This window comes from Symphalangus syndactylus, chromosome 18 (genome assembly GCF_028878055.3).
Source record: "Symphalangus syndactylus isolate Jambi chromosome 18, NHGRI_mSymSyn1-v2.1_pri, whole genome shotgun sequence".
NCBI lineage: Eukaryota > Metazoa > Chordata > Mammalia > Primates > Hylobatidae > Symphalangus > Symphalangus syndactylus.
The window spans coordinates 57,689,279-57,702,733 of record NC_072440.2 but is presented as its reverse complement, the minus strand read 5'-3'; the positions used below and the strand labels follow the sequence as shown (position 1 = coordinate 57,702,733).

Below are 13,455 nucleotides of genomic sequence, written 5' to 3'. Positions count from 1 at the left end.
TCAAAAAGCTTATCCACCATGATCAAGTGGGCTTCATCCCTGGGATGCAAGGCTGGTTCAACATACGCAAATCAATAAATGTAATCCAGCATATAAACAGAACCAAAGACAAAAACCACATGATTATCTCAATAGATGCAGAAAAGGCCTTTGACAAAATTCAACAACCCTTCATGCTAAAAACTCTCAATAAATTAGGTATTGATGGGACGTATCTCAAAATAATAAGAGCTATCTACGACAAACCCACAGCCAATATCATACTGAATGGGCAAAAACTGGAAGCATTCCCTCTGAAAACTGGCACAAGACAGGGTTGCCCTCTCTCACCACTCCTATTCAACATAGTGCTGGAAGTTCTGGCCAGAGCAATCAGGCAGGAGAAGGAAATAAAGGGTATTCAATTAGGAAAAGAGGAAGTCAAATTGTCCCTCTTTGCAGATGACATGATTGTATATCTAGAAAACCCCATTGTCTCAGCCCAAAATCTCCTTAAGCTGATTAGCAACTTCAGCAAAGTCTCAGGATACAAAATTAATGTGCAAAAATCACAAGCATTCTTGTACACCAATCACAGACAAACAGAGAGCCAAATCATGAGTGAACTCCCATTCACAATTGCTTCAAAGAGAATCAAATACCTAGGAATCCAACTTACAAGGGATGTGAAGGACCTCTTCAAGGAGAACTACAAACCACTGCTCAATGAAATAAAAGAGGATACAAACAAATGGAAGAACATTCCATGCTCATGGGTTGGAAGAATCAATATCGTGAAAATGGCCATACTGCCCAAGGTAATTTATAGATTCAATGCCATCCCCATCAAGCTACCAATGACTTTCTTCACAGAATTGGAAAAAACTACTTTAAAGTTCATATGGAACCAAAAAAGAGCCCGCATCGCCAAGTCAATCCTAAGCCAAAAGAACAAAGCTGGAGGCATCACGCTACCTGACTTTAAACTATACTACAAGGCTACAGTAACCAAAACAGCATGGTACTGGTACCACAACAGAGACATAGATCAATGGAACAGAACAGAGCCCTCAGAAATGATGCCGCATATCTACAACTATCTGATCTTTGACAAACCTGACAAAAACAAGAAATGGGGAAAGGATTCCCTATTTAATAAATGGTGCTGGGAAAACTGGCTAGCCATATGTAGAAAGCTGAAACTGGATCCCTTCCTTACACCTTATACAAAAATTAATTCAAGATGGATTAAAGACTTATATGTTAGACCTAAAACCATTAAAATCCTACAAGAAAACCTAGGCAATACCATTCAGGACATAGGCGTGGGCAAGGATTTCATGTCTAAAACACCAAAAGCAATGGCAACAAAAGCCAAAATCGACAAATGGGATCTCATTAAACTAAAGAGCTTCTGCACAGCAAAAGAAACTACCATCAGAGTGAACAGGCAACCTACAGAATGGGAGAAAATTTTTGCAACCTACTCATCTGACAAAGGGCTAATATCCAGAATCTACAATGAACTCAAACAAATTTACAAGAAAAAAACAAACAACCCCATCAAAAAGTGGGCAGAGGACATGAACAGACACTTCTCAAAAGAAGACATTTATGCAGCCAAAAAACACATGAAGAAATGCTCATCATCACTGGCCATCAGAGAAATGCAAATCAAAACCACAGTGAGATACCATCTCACACCAGTTAGAATGGCCATCATTAAAAAATCAGGAAACAACAGGTGCTGGAGAGGATGTGGAGAAATAGGAACACTTTTACACTGTTGGTGGGACTGTAAACTAGTTCAACCATTGTGGAAGTCAGTGTGGCGATTCCTCAGGGATCTAGAACTAGAAATACCATTTGACCCAGCCATCCCATTACTGGGTATATACCCAAAGGACTATAAATCATGCTGCTATAAAGACACATGCACACGTATGTTTATTGCGGCACTATTCACAATAGCAAAGAGTTGGAACCAACCCAAATGTCCAACAACGATAGACTGGATTAAGAAAATGTGGCACATATACACCATGGAATACTATGCAGCCATAAAAAATGATTAGTTCATGTCCTTTGTAGGGACATGGATGCAACTGGAAAACATCATTCTCAGTAAACTATCGCAAGGACAAAAAACCAAACACCGCATGTTCTCACTCATAGGTGGGAATTGAACAATGAGAACTCATGGACACAGGAAGGGGAACATCACGCTCCGGGGACTGTTGTGGGGTGGGGGGAGGAGGGAGGGACAGCATTAGGAGATACACCTAATGCTAAATGACGAGTTAATGGGTGCAGGAAATCAACATGGCACATGGATACATATGTAACAAACCTGCACATTGTGCACATGTACCCTAAAACCCTAAAGTATAATAAAAAAAAAAAAAAAAGAAGAGCTAATATTAACTGAGTCCTTATTTTGTTCCAGTTACTGTGCTAGTTACATATTTTATCTCATGTAATTCTTACCAAACAGTAAGGGGGTTTGGGAGTGATGGAGACAATATTGATGTTATCTCCATTTTAGGGTGAGAAAATGAAGGCTCAGAAAGGTTATATTTCTTGCCCAAGGTCACTCAGCTGCTAAGAGCCAGGATATGAAACAGTAGAAGGGTTCAAATTTATTTTCAATTTCCCTGCTCCATTCTCAATTGGTATTGGCATTTACCCTTGGGCTATATAGAACAAGTGCTTTGTCACCAAAGCTCCAAGAATTCAGTGATATTTCTCCCATTTGCTTTTGAAAGAAGAGAAATATGGCTCTGTTCTGCCCGGCTCACCGGCGGTCAGAGTTTAAGGTTATTTCTCTTGTTTCCTAAACATTGCTGTTATCCTGTTCTTTTTTTCAAGGTGCTCAGATTTCATATTGCTCAAACACACGCTGTACAATTTGTGCAGTTAATGCAATTATCACATAGTCCTGAGGCGACATACATCCTCCTCGGCTGACAAGATGAAGAGACTAAAGTAAAGACAGGCATAGGAAATCACAAGGGTATTGACTGGGGAAGTGATAAGTGTCCATGAAATCTTTACAATTTATGTTTAGAGATTGCAGGAAAGACAGGCATAAGAAATTACAAAAGTATTAATTTGGGGAACTAATAAATGTCCATAAAATCTTCACAATCCACGTTCTTCTGTCATGGCTTCAGCCGGTCCCTCCGTTTGGGGTCCCTGACTTCCCACAACAATATATAAATATATATATAAAATATAAATATACAATATATACCTAATATATAGATATTTGTTTGCTTTGAGGCGGAGTCTCATTCTGTCCCCTAGGTTGGAGTCATATCATTTAGATGGTGTGGGTTTGTGTGCAGAAGGGCTGGAAGGTAACTAGTAGTGAGTTAATATGTAGTGATTGTGAGTGTGTTTGTCAATGTGTGTGTTTCCCCCAGAAAATGTGGACCCACATGCACGACACAGTATAAGTGTCACTGTTTTTGAATTCTGGCCTATAGTGATCCTCTCACCTCAGCCTCCCAAGTCATGTCATTCATCTAATAGGAAGAAAAAATCCCACCACCACCATACACTTCACATAAATCACCTCTTTCCTCCCTCATCACAGCTGTACCGGAAGGCCGGTTGAATATCCCACTTAGATATTATGGGATGGAGAGGGTACAGAAAAGAATGAACCCAGATTTTGATCTCCTGAATGGAAGAGGCAAACATGAACCCAGAAATGGGTCCCAATGTTGATGCTCTGTGTTACTCAACTGTGTCACTCAGGCATGAGATAAGGTGTCCCCACACCAGGGAGTTCCAGCACTTATGTGTACACCCGAAACTGTAATGGCCTATAAAGCATGCTAAACACTGCCCATCATCCAAGGGGGCCTCTGTGGTCACATAACCCAGGGTAGCAAAAGATACTGGAACAGCAGGCATTAACATGGGCATTACTGTGAAATACACATAGAAAGCCCACAGGTTTCTGGTCAGCTCACAGATTCTGAGAAGTGTAAGATACCACATAGAATAGTGCACATCAACATCTGTTAGAGCTGGGGTCATTCCACAGCACTTGGTCAAAGCAGGGGAAAATCAGGAAGATAATTGTATTGTATTTAATAACATGACCACCTCGAGCCTCAGAAATGCTCCAATCTATAGGAGACAGACAAGGGCCAGTGCCACATCAGAATGCAGAGGACAACGTTGTTGTTAGCCTGGCGCCCATCACCCTCATCGGAGACCTCCTGCATAGCTAGGGTTGTGAGGCTCAGCACTCACCATGTGTTGACCCCCATGATGGACCGTCACACTGCCCGGGGCTGGTGTGAACATGAACAGCCACTGACTCAATGGACGCACAGACAGTGTAAAGAAAGGGAAGACCAGAAAGAGAAATAGCACAGGGTTAGCACTCACTATCTCTAAATAATAGGGAAATGCAGCATTTTAAGAGCTTTTTTTATTTACTTGTCCTTGTAACAAAGGATTAGTAAAGATATAATATAATTATTTTGCCTACCGTTCTTTCAATAAATGAGTAGAGTGACAGTCAGCACACTGGTGCTGCTTAGGAATCCCACGAGGAGCCTTGGGGGAGGAGTGTATGGAGGTCGGTGGTTGACAAGCAGGGACTGAGCTGCTGCTGAGCCATCTTTGGTGGTGAAGGAAGGCAGGCAGAGAGGGGCGGAAAGAAATGATGACCGAGCCTTGGTTTTCCAACTAGGGGAACCTAGTCAATGTGAAATAGTCATCTAAAGAATAAGTTAATACAAAAAGACACAGTAACAGCTTCATTTAAGACATTAATAAGAAATGTCACCTCTTGATTGGCCTTTCTATTCCTCACAGCACTTGACTCATCTGTATACTTTACTCCTGCCACCTCTCTCCTTCACCAGCCTTTTCTAGGAAAGGCCTCAGTTCATCTTCCACAAGCCATCTTTAGCATACAGAGTGGGGCAGGGCTTGTTCCTCTGAAGTTAGACCCTGGCCCAGCCACACGTGACACTCAGCTGTGGTAGGAAGCTGGGAAGGAAAAAGCTAATGACATCTAACATTTGTCTTCAGATAATGTTACTAGAGATAGGAAATGCCATGTTTATGTGGAAACTCAGTCTCTCTTCACTTAGCCTAGTCATAGTTTCTGTGTGCTCTGCTCGGGAAACCCTGTAAAATGCAAAGGGTACAACAGGTTTGCTTGAGGGACTGAGCATCAGGCTGACCTCTTGGCTTCCTTCCTAGGAGGATAAAGGGTAGGTCAAGCTTCACAAGGTGGGGAAAGACAAACTCAACCCTGGGACAGGAGAATCTCCATCATGCCCTGTTGATGCTACTGTTGAAATAGGTTTTTGTTTGCTTCTGAAAACCTTCACGCACAGAAAGCCAAGGTAGTTGCTTTAAGTCATGATGAATATGAATAAAGTGGACCACATGATGATTTGAGGTTTCTTTCGGAGCATGCATTCTATGGAAATACATTGCTTTTGAGTACAAATTGATTGTCCTGTATGTGTCAGTATCTTTCAATGAACAAAACAGAACAATGAAACCGTTTGATTTGGCAATGTCACTTGTTCACCCGAGAAGTGATTTTCTCATGACCAGCTTGTCCTAGACATCTTTCTTCTCTAGAGAATAGTTTCCCCATGGTGCTTCAGGGGCCCTGCTATGTGTGATTCAAGGAAAATATCAGTGTTACCAACATTGAGGTTCTTAGAATTCACGGACAGCTGCCCAGTGGGCTCCATGGGAGAGAGCAAGAGACAGCCTCGTGCTAGACCTGAAGGGGAACATGATTTAGAGGATCAGAAGGAAAAAAAATGAGGATGTTGGGGCATTGTTGGAGGAGAAGCTCAAGGTTGCAAGGTTAGAGGCATCAGTTCAACATCATCGCCGGGGCCCAGGCAGGATATGAGACCCCTTCTGAGTAGGAGTGAGCAGGACCTGGCCTTCCTGTCTGCCGAGAGCATGGTGTGAACATCATCCGAAGTGCCTCGAGAAAGTAGCTTCCTTATTGTACCATGTCTTCCCCATCTCTTTGCGTGATGATGGCAATGACACCAGCAGAAATTGGTGAGAGGGGCAATACAGGAATCAGGTCCCCACTTTTCTGACACAGAGCAGACAGGACACGAGTCAGTAGGGATGGACTTCAGGGTCAGGTCAGACACAGAGAGGTCCCAGACCTGATCTTCCTGGGGCTGGGACAGATAAGGTTTCATTTTTCACCTCTTCTGGAAGTCACCTGGGGAACGGTCCTTCAGTAGACACTGTTGGCCAATGGTTGTCTGGCCCAGAAATATGTTTCAACTAGATGTAGCCCCCCCAGTTCTTGGACAGGGCAGTGGCAGCGCTCCCAAGTAGCAGGGGAGGTGGGGAGGGACACGAGTTCCAGTGCAGGGTGAGCTCAGCAAAGGGGTGGGGACTGACCCTAGAGTCCAGGTCATCCTTGCAACTCTTCTGTGGAAGCCACAACACCTCAGTTTCCACTTACTTTGGAGATGGTTTAACATCTTCAGTATAAACTTGGGGTCTTCCCGCAGATGGATAGAGGAACCCTGGCCATGGGTGTTTACTGCCAGGGCAGTGACCGTCTCTTCCTCATTTGTTCTTATCCCACAGCTCAGTCCTGGGGAAGACATGTTAGGCCCCATGGATGTTTTAATGAACACACCCCAGGGATGAGTTCTAGATCACCCCTGGGCTGGGATCTAGTGCAGGTGTGGAAAGGTTTTCTTTGCAGCCTGTCCAGCCTATTGAGCCCCACACTCATCCTGGAGCCTGCCCAGCTTATGATTCAGGGTCCCTGGAGATGAGGGTGAGCTCCTGAGGACAGCGAGTTGCCCCTACCTCTCTGCTCCTGCCGCTCTGATCTTGTCTAGACAGGGTGTGCAGGGCCATGCTCTTCCACTGGGTGCAAGAACGCCCCCTGCTGGAATCCCTCTGGACCTGGATATTGTCCTCAGGGTCATATCCCCAGCCCCACACAGTGACTGGCAGATGCCCAGGAAGTAACTTCCTTGTGCGATGCCCAGGAAGTAACCTTAAATGTATGCTAGGATCAGAGCAGCAAACGATTCTGAAAAAAAAAAAACCCCAGGATAGGGGAGTCTTGTCTTCCTCATTTCTGGATCTCTGGAGCTGTCCCATCTAGTGTGGTTCTCAGTCATATATGTGCCTCATCATGGTTAAATACATTTAAATATATACAATTAAAAATTCAGAACCTCATCACAACAGCCACCATGCAATGGCCCAGCAGCCACATGTTTATACAGCTTGAGTTTTCCTTCTTTCCACCCTTTGATGAGAACATGATCTTCAGGCTGGTGCTGGTTTACCGGAAATTCTAGGGGTGGTACATGTGCTAAAAGACTTTTAGTTTTGAGGGAAAGGAAAGTGGGAGATAAACCAAGTATACGATTTTTAAGAAATGGACCTTTTATTTTAAATGTGGGGACATCAGCAGTGGACTTATAGTCCTTGGTGACTTCTTACTGAGAAATTTCCTTTAGCACCTACTTTTATTAGTTTTTATGTAATGCCCGACCTTGTTTTTCCCTTCTCCACCTGGCCTTGTTTCTCCCTTAGCTAAGAGAACCAGACAAACTCCATCTTGGCTCTTTCACTGGCAGCCCCTTCCTCAAGGACTTAACTTGTGCAAGCTGACTCCCAGCACATCCAAGAATGCAATTAACTGATACGATACTGTGCAAGCTATATCCGCAGTCCCCAAGAATTCGTCTGATTGATAACGCCCAAAGCCCCGCGTCTATCACCTTGTAATAGTCTTAAAGCCCCTGCACCTGGAACTGTTTACTTTCCTGTAACCATTTATCCTTTTAACTTTTTGACTACTTAACTTCTGTAAAATTGTTTTAACTAGACCCCCCCTCCCCTTCCTAAACCAAGATATAAAAGTTAATCAAGCCCCTTCCTTGGGGCCGAGAGAATTTTGAGCGTTAGCCTTCTCTCGGTCGCCGGCTAATAAAGGACTCTTAATTCATCTCAAAGTGTGGCGTTTTTCTAACTGGCTCGGGCACAACATTTAGACCGAAGAAAGCCAAACACCATTTTATATTTGACAATGCTTCCTGTATGTTTATACCACATAAGCTAGATTTCACCTTTATATTAGTGTTATTAATGTTAAACAGTTTTAATAAAACTTTGTAGACATATTTATTCAATTTTTAATGTCTGACCATAAGACTTTTACAGACTTTTTTAACCTTTTATAATTTTTGTCAAAGAGCAGGTTAGTGCTTTAAGAAAAACCTGTTGTGTTTTTATTTTAATGTCCAGTTCACAGAAAAACTGGATGATACCCCTTTAACTTTAGCCAATATGTTTACACACAGAATTTTCTTTACAATTAATGTTTCAAACTTGCTTAAACCTTCAAAACAATTTTTGTAACCTTTTAATGTAGGTAAAAATCCACATTCTTATGCTTCCTTATAATCCTTTTACCAAAGGCATATTTTACTTTCCTTATATACCTTGCACATAAACTGTTTCTTCAATAGTTTTACATTCAGGAGGACTAATTAATTTAAATTATACAACATTTCTTGCATAAATTTCTAACACTTTTTTTCATGACTTTCACAGACAATTCTTCGACATGCCTCAACTTTCTGACTTATTGGAAACATCCCTTTCTTTAAACAACTAGTTAATTTATTTCAGGACAAGAATTTTCCATATAACATTCCCTTTTATATCAATTCTGCACCCCCACTTTTTTTCTTTTTTCTTTTTTTCGAAGATGATAACCATTCTTTTCCAAAGCAAACTTCTTCAGGTCTGTGGACTAGACCGTCTAAGGCCACAGATTAGAAGTTACTATCATACATGTTACACTGTTAACTTTTAGCAAAACAACTTTACTTTTGTTGAAAACCTTCTAAGTGTGGGATTTCAATTATCCTTTGCTATTAATAAGACCTTGTTTAGTCCAAACTAACTTAGAATTGGTATAGATGGCTTTTTTTTTTCCTGGTTCTGTAAGTACTTCAAGGCTTGGCTGAGTGGCAAAGTTGAGCAGACCAATTACTAGGCAATTTTCCTAACTCTGCTTCTACAAGAGTTTTCCTCAATTACAGAATACCCATTGTGTTTTTCTTCCTCAATCACCTGGGAGGAACTATCTGTCACCCTGTCCTGAAGGTAGTTCCTCCTAGGTCTGGTCGGACCTTTGTATGGTAATTAAGATTTAAATCCCCTGTTGGGAAATCTGCTGGGTTAAGGGAATTTTCAGGGGTTTATGTTAAATCATCTTTTTCTAACGGAGTAGCCCCATACTTTATTTTTGAGTTATTAAGCTACCTGTTTGCATTTTTTTTTTTTAACTTAGGATACTTCTGAACTTGTGAGGTGTGATCACAATGAGGTTTCCTCTAAAAGCTACTTTTCTACTTTCTTCTGTCAGCAAAGCAGTTGCCGCTACAGACTGAATGCACTTGGGCCATCCGTGGGTTACTGGGTTCAAGGAATTCACACCAAATCGGAATCAAAACCAAAACCAAAGTGCAGATAAAGGCACGCCCATTCGTCAAGCAATTTAAACCAAGTCAAAATCAAAACCAAAACCAAAGTGCCGATAAAGGCACACCGTGGGTGATCAGGCCACGCTTCCACTCAAATGGAGTAGACAAGTTCCCAAGACTGGTCCTGTCAAGCAATTCAAGTCAAAATCGAAACCAAAACCAAAGTGCCGATAAAGGCACGCCGTGGGTGATCAGGAAACGCTTCCACTCAAATGGAGTGGGCAAGTTCCCAAGACCAGTCCTACCGTGTTCCAGATATCCGGACTCCAAGCGCCAGTTCCTTCCCGTTGCTCAGCCACTGCGTTGATCCTCTGCGGGGGCCTGCCGTGCACTGCTCTGACAAGGCGTTCCACCGGGGCAAACGCCTACCCGGGATCACGCTCAGAATCCGCATAGCTCAAGCTGGCTGGAGTCCCCTGTAGAGATGGGGTTTCACCATGTTGGCCAGGCTGGTCTTGAACTCCTGACCTCGTGATCCACCCGCCTCGGCCTCTCAAAGTGCTAGGATTATAGGTGTGAGCCACCGCATCTGGCCTTGAATGGGTTTTTAAAGATGGGAAGACAATCTGGGTCACTGGGCACTCCCACAGGGGAAACATGAGCCAAGGTGCAGCAGCCACTCTACACACGACCTGCTTTAGCCATCAGGTGTGACAGAGGCTGCACACCGGTGACAAATTAGAGAAATCCAATCTGCACATATGTTTTACTTGCACCACACGGTGTTTGTTTAATATCAACTGGCCACTTAAGACAGGCAGATTTAAAATGAAAAATCCAGATTTCCTTTTTTTTCCTTTTTTTTTTTTTTTGAGACGGAGTCTCACTCTGTCACCCAGGCTGGAGTGCAGAGGTGCAATATCGGCTGACTGCAACATCCGCCTCCCAGGTTCAAGCAATTCTCCTGCCTCAGTCACCCGAGTAGCTGAGATTACAGGTGCACGCCACCATGCTGGGCTAATTTTTGTATTTTTAGATGAGACATCTCACCGTATTGGCCAGGCTGGTGTTGACCTCCTGACCTCATGATCTGCCCGCCTGGCCTCCCAAAGTGCTAGGATTACAGGCTTGAGCCACCGCGCCTGGCCCAGATTTCCCATTCTTTCTAAAAACCAGAAGACCTGGCCACACTGGGTCCTCTTCCCCAGCCAGTAGTGATCCTCTGGAGTTTCTGAGAGGGTTCATGCCACACCCACTCCATCGCCTGCTGCCTTTCCCACCTACTCCAGTTAACTCACTCCAACACCTCCCGACCTGTCAGTGTCTGGGCTCGTGATTCCTGTGTAAACAAAACCTTCTATTGGGAAGAAAGTTTTATGAAGGGAGCTGTATGAGGGGAGACATGGGTCCCTAGACACCCTAAAGGAGAGACTGAAGTGGACCCAAGCTATAAACCCTCCCCTGTCAGCCAGCTTCCAGCTGCCACCAGGCCTACTCCTGCACACCTGACATCTTTGCCCACGGTCATCGATGCGATCACTTTCTTCACTGCCTCCTTCTTCTTCTCCTTCTTGTCACTGTTGAGCTCTGCCTTCAGCTCGAAGATCTCCCCTAAGAAAAGGAGGCAAACATGAGCGATCTCTCCCTACCCTGGCAGGGGACGATTCCTGGTATCTAACTTCCAAAAGAACTGGAGGGAGGCACGTAAGACATCCTATGCTGTTGGCTGAGGGCAGCTTCAGGTGCCTGGCCTCTGGTGGGCCAGGCAACAGTGAGGGACGACTGCTAGGATAGGAATTAACAAGACGGAAACTGGTAGGCCGGGTGCAGTCACTCACACCTGTAATCCCAGCACTTTAAGAGGCTGAGGATCAGCTGGGCACGGTGGCTGATGTCTGTAATCCCAGTGCTTTGGGAGGTCGAGGGAGGCGGATCATGAGGTCAGATCAAGGCCATCCTGGCCAACATAGTGAAACCTCGTCTCTATTAAAATACAAAAAATTAGCCCGGTATGATGGTGCAAGCCTGTAATCTCAGTTACTTAGGAGGCTGAGGCAGGGGAATCGCTTGAATCTGGGAGGTGGAGGTTGCAGTGAGCTGAGATGGTGCCACTGCACTCCAGCTTGGCAACAGGCATGACTCCATCTAAAAAAAAAAAAAAAAAAGAGACTGAGGACCCCTTGAGCCCAGGAGTTCGAGATTAGCCTTGGTAACACAGAACATAGACCTCGTTTTTACAAAAAAATTTTTTTAATTAGCCGGGTGTGGTGGCATGCGCCTGCCATGCCAGCTACTCTGGAGGCTGAGGCTGGAGGATCGTTTGAGCCTAGAGGTCGAGGTTGCCGTGAGCCATGACACCACTACACTCCAGCCTGGGGGACACAAAGTGAGATCCTCTCTCCAAAAAAAAAAAAAAAAGAAACTTAGAGGCCACTCTGGATTGAAGCAACAGGAACCATGGAAGCTACAAAGGTTCCGAGGAAGACAAAAGCATCAAAAACATGATGGCAGGCTCTGCTCAGCCAGGGAGCTAAAAACCCAGTGGAAGGCAAAGCTGTCCTCAGCTACCCTCACTCAACAAAAGACCCTTAAAAGGCTCAGTGCAATAGAACCTGAGTACTTAAGGCTTGCGGGGTGAGGGCAAAACCCTAATCCTGAATCTTTTTATTTTTCCTAAGCAGATAGCTACAGGAATCCCAAATCTTATCAACACCCAAAATATACATGGCCTAATTTAGAATGAGGTGGCAATATTTGCCTATATCAATTTTAAAAACCCTTAAGTTAAAGTAATCTTTACTTGGGGTAATCTGTTTACAACCTCAGTTAAAATTACTGCATAATTAAATCAAAATCCTATTGGATTAAGGAAGATGAGCAGGATGTAAATAAGGGGGGAGGAGGGGCTCTCGAAGTAAAAACCGCTTGTAAGTGGAGCTCACTCACAACTGAGCTGTCGGTGGAAGCGGCTGGAGGCCAGGGGAGATCCTAGTGGGGGAGACACATCCAGGCTTATGTAGTTTCTCTTGACTTACTAGATTCCTACCAAGGGCAGATATTAGAGAGCAAGGGCTGGAGGATGGAGTCACTATGAATTCGGCAACATTGTCTGAGGCCAGCTCAATGCCAGGCACAGTGTGTGCACTTAGAGAGACCCTGGGTCCTCTTCTAGAAGCAGACAGCAGAACTTAAATTTTCAGTACCCAGTCTGGAGAAATGACAGTCTTCATTTTCCTTAATCATAGTGTGGCCACCTCGATGAGATGATGATGGAGTTTCTCTCCTTGACCTATTCAACCTCTCCGCTACTTGGGGGGGGGGTTTGTCACAGCCAGATTAGAACAATTTTGCAGGGGATAGTGGTCTATCCTGCAAGAGGGTCTCTGAGTCTAGTCCATAGCTGTCCAGTAGAAATATAATGTAATCTGGCCGGGCGTGGTGGCTCACGCTTGTAATCCCAGCACTTTGGGAGGCCGAGGCGGGCGGATCATGAGGTCAGGAGATCGAGACCACGGTGAAACCCCGTCTCTACTAAAAATACAAAAAATTAGCCGGGCGTGGTGGCGGGCACCTGTAGTCCCAGCTACTCGGAGAGGCTGAGGCAGGAGAATGGCGTGAACCCAGGAGGCAGAGCTTGCAGTGAGCCGAGATCGTGCCACTACACTCCAGCCTGGGTGACAGAGCGAGACTCCATCTCAAAAAAAAAAAAAAAAAAGAAATATAATGTAATCCACATATGCAATTATAAGTTTTCTAGTAGCCACATTAAATGATGAAATGTAAATTTTAATACAAAAAAGTGTTATTTCAGCATGTAATCAATCTTTAAAAGTTCTTTTTTTTTTTTGAGATGGAGTCTCACTCTGTTGCCCAGGCTGGAGTGCAGTGGTGCGATCTTGGCTCACTGCAAGCTCCGCCTCCTGGGTTCACACCATTCTCCTGCCTCAGCCTCCTGAGTAGCTGGGACTACAGGCGCCCACCACCACACCCGGCTAAT

The 13,455-nt window shown here is 44.2% G+C and overlaps 1 long non-coding RNA gene across 1 annotated transcript in view; it reads right to left on the bottom strand.

Moving 5' to 3' along the window:
• Positions 1 to 11,320, bottom strand: part of LOC134733460 (uncharacterized) — a 55,444-nt gene extending 44,124 nt beyond the window's left edge. The window contains exons 1-3 of the long non-coding RNA XR_010116923.1: positions 11,299 to 11,320; positions 10,964 to 11,069; positions 9,764 to 9,934 (exon numbers count right to left, since the gene is read on the bottom strand). This is a non-coding gene — a long non-coding RNA (uncharacterized lncRNA). The remainder of the gene's footprint in view (positions 1 to 9,763; positions 9,935 to 10,963; positions 11,070 to 11,298) is intronic.
• Between the last annotated feature and the right edge of the window lie 2,135 nt (positions 11,321 to 13,455).